Genomic DNA, 6,857 nt, shown 5'->3' with positions numbered 1-6,857 from the left:
TGGGCGCCGCCGCCAGGGGGAGGGGTGGGGACAGCCGACTCCCCCTTCGCCCCGCACCAATTCCAACTTCCCCTTCCCCAATCCCGGCTGGGGGTAGGGAGCCGAAGGGCGGGGGCAGGTTTATTCGCTGGATTCTGTTTTTTTATATTATTATTAAATCATATAAAACCTAGCGCAGAAGAGTGAAACAATCGCCTGATACGGGGTGAGAGGAAAAAATCCACACCAAAAAAATACCAGCATACACACACCCCTGCACCCCTCACACCCCCTCCCAGATGTATTATCTTATCTCCAACAGCTGGCCAAGCACAGCCCATCCCTCTTTAATTAGCTTCTTTATTAACTAAAACCGTTGGAATTTACAATATCTCCCCAATAAATTACTATTAGATATTGTGTCATATAAAGTTTACTGGCTGTTTAAGGAGACGGATGAGCCCTTTGGCTCAGGGTTTATTTACAGTAGAGGCGAAGTAGGGGTAAGGACAGGTTTCCCTACAGCTATTTTCCCCAGCCTGGCTCTTGCTGAGCTCATCTACATCGGCTTTCTCTTTAGGAATTTGGACAGATTTTGGGGATCCTCTCATCCAACCAAAATTTAAAGAAAATTGATAATGCCAGCTCTTTGCTTCGGGAGAAAGGAGTCTCCCCCCCCCCATAGCCCCCCTATTCCTGGAAGGATGTGTGAGAGGAAGCAGAAAAAGATGGTGCCCAGCTCCGTATGGACTTGCCTGCCTGCTCTTGAAAATCTGGGAGTTTGAGCAATCCTTTCACTGTGACTTCTATGGCGCTGAGGAACTTCTGAGAACTCCTGGAATTTCTGCAGCAGGACCCTGAGGTGTCTCAGTAGGCTTGGCCAGCCAACCTTAAAGACGCTTGATTCCCACTGAGGAGACACCCACACCCTAGAACCTGTGGCCTGCCTCAGGGACTATCAGTGGGCTACTGAGGTGGACTGGGAGTGAGGGGCAGAACCCTGGAGAGTTATCTTGTGGGGCTTAAATTGTGTTCATGGCTCAAGCCTCAGAACCTCTTTCCAGGGAAGGCTGAGTGCCCAAACTTGGTCACTGAGGACAAAATCCACATCTGTAAAATCACAACCAGATCTCAACTAGGTGTACCCAACATGATCAAGTGGATTTAAAACAGCTGCAAAATATGGCTCTTACTGGAGCCATAGTAGAGAAAATATTTAGATTTCTGTGTGATTGTTTCATGCTCCTATTCAGGCACCCCCTTAAAGTAGCACAAGTTTAGCTAAAAATTGCTAATTAAACTTACAGATTAAGAAAAGGAAAAACCATAGACAAGTGGGAAGATGGAGAGAAAAATCCATATCGGTGAGAGTTACATATCTGAAATTAGCCAAAACTACAAAAGTAGACTGGAGCGGAGAAGATTCTCATCTCTCTCTGTTTCTCCGGCTCCCTCCCCTCTCTCCTCGGCAGGACGCGGCAGAGAGAAACACGGATTCTTCGAATTCCACCGTTCCCTGAGCGATTTCATATCCCAAATCATAGCTGCTCACTCCGACAGAAATGTGTCCCCGCGGGCGCCGCCCTTCCCCGCGCAGCAGCTCGCAGCCCGCAGCTCGGCGCCCGCCCCTAGCCCTGCTTGGCGGGTTTCCCTTCCGCGCCTCCGCTCCGCGCAGGGCCTCAGACAGTTCGCCTGGCCCCTCCCGTCCTCAGGAGTCCGCCCCGTGCCTGGGTCACTTGCCGAACCGAGGCTCAGCTGTGGGATACCAGCTCCGCTGTCAGCCTCTGGGCACAGCCAGGAGAGCCACGGGCGGCAAGGCTGGAGGTTAGCCCCGGATTAGCCTTTTTGTGCTTATTTGATTAAGGGGCCGGGAGGCTGCGGAGAGGAGCATCCTTCAGCTGCAAATTCCATGTCAAAGCATCTCGAACATCTTACTTATCTCTCCTGTTCAAGACGCATTAATGAGTGCCATTTAAAATTTTATTTTTAAATTTTTTACTTGGGAGTTATTTCTGGTCATAAAGAGGGTGTGACTTTAATATTGCTGATTTCAATCAGAACACTGCACTGGCAGTGCCGTCTCCACCCAGGCTCTCCAGACCTCAGCTCAATTGCTATTGTTGCTGTAAGGCTTGCCGAGCTGGCCTTTCGAATAATCATTAGTCTTTGTAGGGTAGTCTCTTCTGCATTCTCTTTTCTCTTTTCAGGTGATTCTAATCTCAAAAAGAAAAGAAGAGAAGGGGTGGGGGGACCCAGGAGGAAGATCTCAGCCTCTTTCCATCCCTTCCCAGTTCAAAAATCTTAGCTCTGCCTGCTGCCCTCCTGGGCCTGACCGCTGAGTGGCCACACGGCGGCAGATGCAATGCTGGGGAGATGAGGATGGGGTGAGGTTTCCTACTTCCACACATGTATTTCCCCAGCCTGATCTGGCCCCATCAAAACGGGCAATTTTCTCTGGGTTTCAGACTCTGGGCACAGATGGATGCACAGCCCTTCTTTATTCCACGCAGCCCGTCCTGACTTCTTTCAGGGAGAGCTATCAGAAAAATTCCAACTCCCAGCGACCTGCTCCCTGAGGCTAACGTAAACCTAGGGATTTTCAGAACCCTTTGGAGGACCCAGGCAATATAAGCATTCAGCCTCTCCATGTATCACAGTAGCTCTGTGTAGTTTAGCTGCCGCTCAGATGTCTCTCTCTCTCAACTGGACTCAGACAAAAAACGCCTCTCCCAACCTGGATCCCCGGGGCCTGCGGGAGGCTAGGGCGAGAAGCTTCAAATCTCAGTCCAGCCTACGCAAGAGCTGTGGGGGAGCGGGCTGAGGGTGGATAAGGAGACTGGGAAGGACTCGAAACCCAAGGTGTGGGCAGCTGCATTTAGCCGGGTTTAATACACCGGACTCCGCTGCTCACAGGAAAGACTATCTTGGTCAACAGCAGAGCAACTGGACGTCCAAACTCTTCCACACATTCATCAAATCATGGGGCTAGGAGGGTGGCTTGCCTGCTGGTCCCTAGGCCACTGGCTCCCGCCGCAGCTGGCCAGGCTCAACCATGCCTGCTCATTAACTCGAGGGTTAATTAAAGCTCAAGGCAAGGATACGGCCCAAGAAGATCCAAGGCAGCCCACGTCCTCTAGCGCATCCACCAGAGGCCCCTCCATCCCTCCCACACCTTCTCTCTGCGCCTCCATCCCCACAGCATCCTCTCTGCTTCCACTGCCCGGCGACAGCAGTTAATTATAAAATCTACTCCAGCTCTAGTGGCTGGGGAAAAGCGGCTGCGGGAGGCGTAGGCCGCGGGAATCAGCTTTGAGCAGCTGCGATCGAGTTCCCGCGACAACCCAGGGTCGGGAATTATAGGCACGGAGCTGCCTTCTCTAGACCGTCAAGAGGCAGAGGAGGCCCAGTTCAAGGTCACTGCCTCGCCGGCAGAAAGCGGTTCTGCCGCGTATGCAAATGAGGCAGGGCGAGGGCCCCTAAAATAATGGACTGAGGCGCAGCGCTGGCTCGCACCAGGCTGAAAAGAGGCACTGGGGGGTGGGGGGCGCCCGGGCCCCGCCCAATTCCTTGGCCCTTTCCATCCATCTCTCCTCTGAAACAACGCAGGCTTGGACCGGACCTCAGTCGGGATTACAAGGGCTGGGCAGGATTAAAGGGCTCTTTCTCCACTTCCACCGCTTTCGGGGCTCCTGTAGGGGTCGGAGCTCACCTGGCTCCCAGGCCTCTCTGTGCATGTCCAGGACCAAAAGATCACATTGAGAGACCCTTACTCCAGTGCTGCTTTCTAGTGATCTGCAAGCAGGAGCCTGTTGGCTTATTAGAGGAAGGTTGGGCGAGCGAGCCAAGCAGGCTTCAGCCCGGAGTTCCTCGGAGCTTGCGGCTCTTCTGGGCCCCTTCTCATCAAATCCTCCCGACGCGATTGACATTCAGAAAATGGGGAGGGCGTGAGAGTTCCTAAACGAGAAGATTTCTTCACACACACCCCACCTGATCCTTCCTAAATGAGCCATCTTTTCCCGGGTTTCTCCGTCCTTTCGGCGGCGCGGTAACGGTTAAATCCACCACAGCTCTGACATTTTCCCCCTCCGCCAGCAGAGGATCTCCTCCGCCTAGTGAATTACTGATGTCAGGAAAGGTGTAGGGAACAAGTTTCTTAAAATGACTCGTCAAACACCACACCCACAAACGCCTGTAGCGCAGTTCTCAGCCCCAGGCCTAGCCTCCACGGACCTGGAAACTGGGTTGGGGTAGGGGTGAGACTGTCCCGAGTGCCCTCGCCCCTTGCCGGGCCACTGACTCTGACCGTGTCCCCGGACCAGGCACTGCTGTTGAGGGGGCCTGGGATCTGCTTGTGGTCTCTTCAGCATAGTTACCCGTCTGTTTTCCAAACCAAGAGCCCCAGTCCTGGCCCAGGGGCGCTAGGAGATTGGGGTTGGAGCAGAGGGCCCTGGAGGCTGGTTGGGGTGGGAGAACATACTGCTAACACTGAAGCTGGCTGGTGGGGAGGGGGGCACTTACCTTTGGAGATCGACGAGGCCGAGGGGAGGGAGTTTCCAGCCACCAGAAACCTTGCTGATGCCCCCTCCCTCGGGCCGCCCGCGGGCCAAGGAGGTATCCGAGGGGCGGGGCAGGGAAAGGCGGAGAGATCGGCCAGCGGCAGGCGCAGGAGCTGAGCTGCTAGAGCATCTCTGGAGAGGCCGCCTTTTATGGGCGTTATTAGCGCCCCTGTCTAGACTGGAGACGACACCTCCTCTGCGTGTAAACAGAGGCGGCGGGCCCAGGCGGGAAGGGGGATGTCGTCTCTAAGGGTAAGCGGCCCTCCCCTTCTCTGGCCACCGGAAGATCAAGGCCTCTTCTACCCTCCCCCCTCTCCCTCTGCTCCCTGTGATGTCAAGGTCAGAAAGACCTAGTCATGGTCAAGGCTAAAAGAGGAAGAGCCTGGTTGGTTGTGAAAAGGCACTGGCCCCCTCCTCCTCCTCCTCCCAGAAGCCCTGGCTCCCCGGGGCCCCTCAATCCTCCACCAACGAAGGTCTACGTGCACATCTGCCTGAACGGCACTTGGAGTTTGCTTGAGGATGGGCCCATACCAAGATTCTCAGACGGATCCTGCAGTATTATCTTTGGAACAGGATGAAACCCCAGAGGGGACTGCTGCAAGAACCCCACCTCTAATAGGAGGGCCTTTTAGAGAGATGGTGCCTCCTAACCACATTGGCCTGCTGCCCCCTCCCCTCCACTGCTGACCCAGCTGTCTGGATCAAACTCAGGAGAAGATGGTCTCAGGAGAGATCTTCAAGAGAACTGCTGGTCTTGTTCCCTCAAGGTGGGTTCCGGGCATGGGACTACTGGCTGCTTGGCCTATATATAGCATTGGCCCTGGGTCCGAAGCTAATGCCAGTGGGGAAGAAATTTTCTGCAAAAAGCTCAGGAAAGGATGTAGCTGACCACGTCCTGGCATCCTGGCAGTATGACCTTCCTATGAGTTCTGTGAGGCCAAGCCCACAGAGGTACTCAGCCCCGGTATCAGACTAGGACAAAGACATCGGGAGCCTCATCCCTCAGTCAGTTTTCAGGAGGAAACTTCTGCATTGACAGCCTTTTTTAGCTCTCTGACCCCCTGATGCACTCATGAAGACTTACTCTAACAAACACTAGAGACCAGCCTTGGAGAGAATGACCTCTTACAGATACAATTAAAGAGGAGAAAATTCGCTCTACACTCTGAGATGAGTATCCAGGCCGACAACGTTATTTATACATTTACACACAGAGACACAGGCATTTTCTGCTGCTCAAGAATACACAACCATACATGCGCATGTGTGAACACACACGCGCGCACACACACACACACACACAAACACTTACCTACCTACCTTCCAGGAATATCTCACAGAGCCCCTGATCACCATACCAACTCTTACTGGGAAGACACTAACACAATCAGGCAAAGAATAATACATGTCTCAGCTTTGTCCTTCCAGAACACACACACACACACACACACACACACACACACACACAGTTTGCTTGCTCTCACAAGAGATGTATTGGCAAAGCCAAAGTTAATCCAGATATGGTAATCCTCCTTCAAAAACCAATCTGGGTTTAATGGAGTGCTGGAGAGTCCTGTATGCCCTGGCATACTAGAATCACAGTCCTTCTTGCCTTATCAGTAGCCCAGCACTCCCCAAATAAAGTCCCAAAGCTTTCTTCCTCTTTTCCATCAACCCCTCTCAATTCTTGTATGGTTTCTACAGTATGGGAAGGCTTGACTTTTATTTTTTGAGAAGCAGTCTCTCTGTGTTGTCCAAGCAGGCTAAAACTTCTCCACTCAAATGATCCTTTTACCTCAGCTTCCCAAGCCTCTGGGACTGCTGTGTGCAGGCACACACCACTAAACCCGGATAAGACGTAGTAATCATGTGCTTATCTGTGGGTTTGGATGCAGAGGTAGAAAAATCCCTGGGAGAACTCTTAGATTGTTTTTTAGCCACCAAGTTGCAGCTTCCACTGTGTCTACAGTTTTATTCTGGGACTACCCTAAACACTAAAGAGGGCTGGGGACTCATACATACCGAAGAGCACCACTGTTCTTGTCCAAACACATATTCAGTCTCCAACTCAGGAGAAATCCAGGGATTTGGGGAGAAAGGGTGGGAAGAGATGGGAGATAGAATTCAAAGTGAATGTTATTCCTTGAAGATTCACTTATTCCCTCCCCAATTTCTAACCAACATGGTTCTCTGGTGCTCAATCCAGAGTTCTGATGAGAACAGAACTGGCAGCCACATCAGCAGCAGAACCTCCATGAGGGTGAACTGCCAGGCTCTTTGTTTTTCAGACTCTGTGTGTGTGTGTGTGTGTGTGTGTGTGTG

This window comes from Octodon degus, unplaced genomic scaffold (genome assembly GCF_000260255.1).
Source record: "Octodon degus isolate 3935 unplaced genomic scaffold, OctDeg1.0 scaffold00093, whole genome shotgun sequence".
In the NCBI taxonomy this organism is placed as follows: Eukaryota; Metazoa; Chordata; class Mammalia; order Rodentia; family Octodontidae; genus Octodon; species Octodon degus.
The sequence above is the reverse complement of the archived record's forward strand: the minus strand, read 5'-3'. Positions refer to the sequence as shown.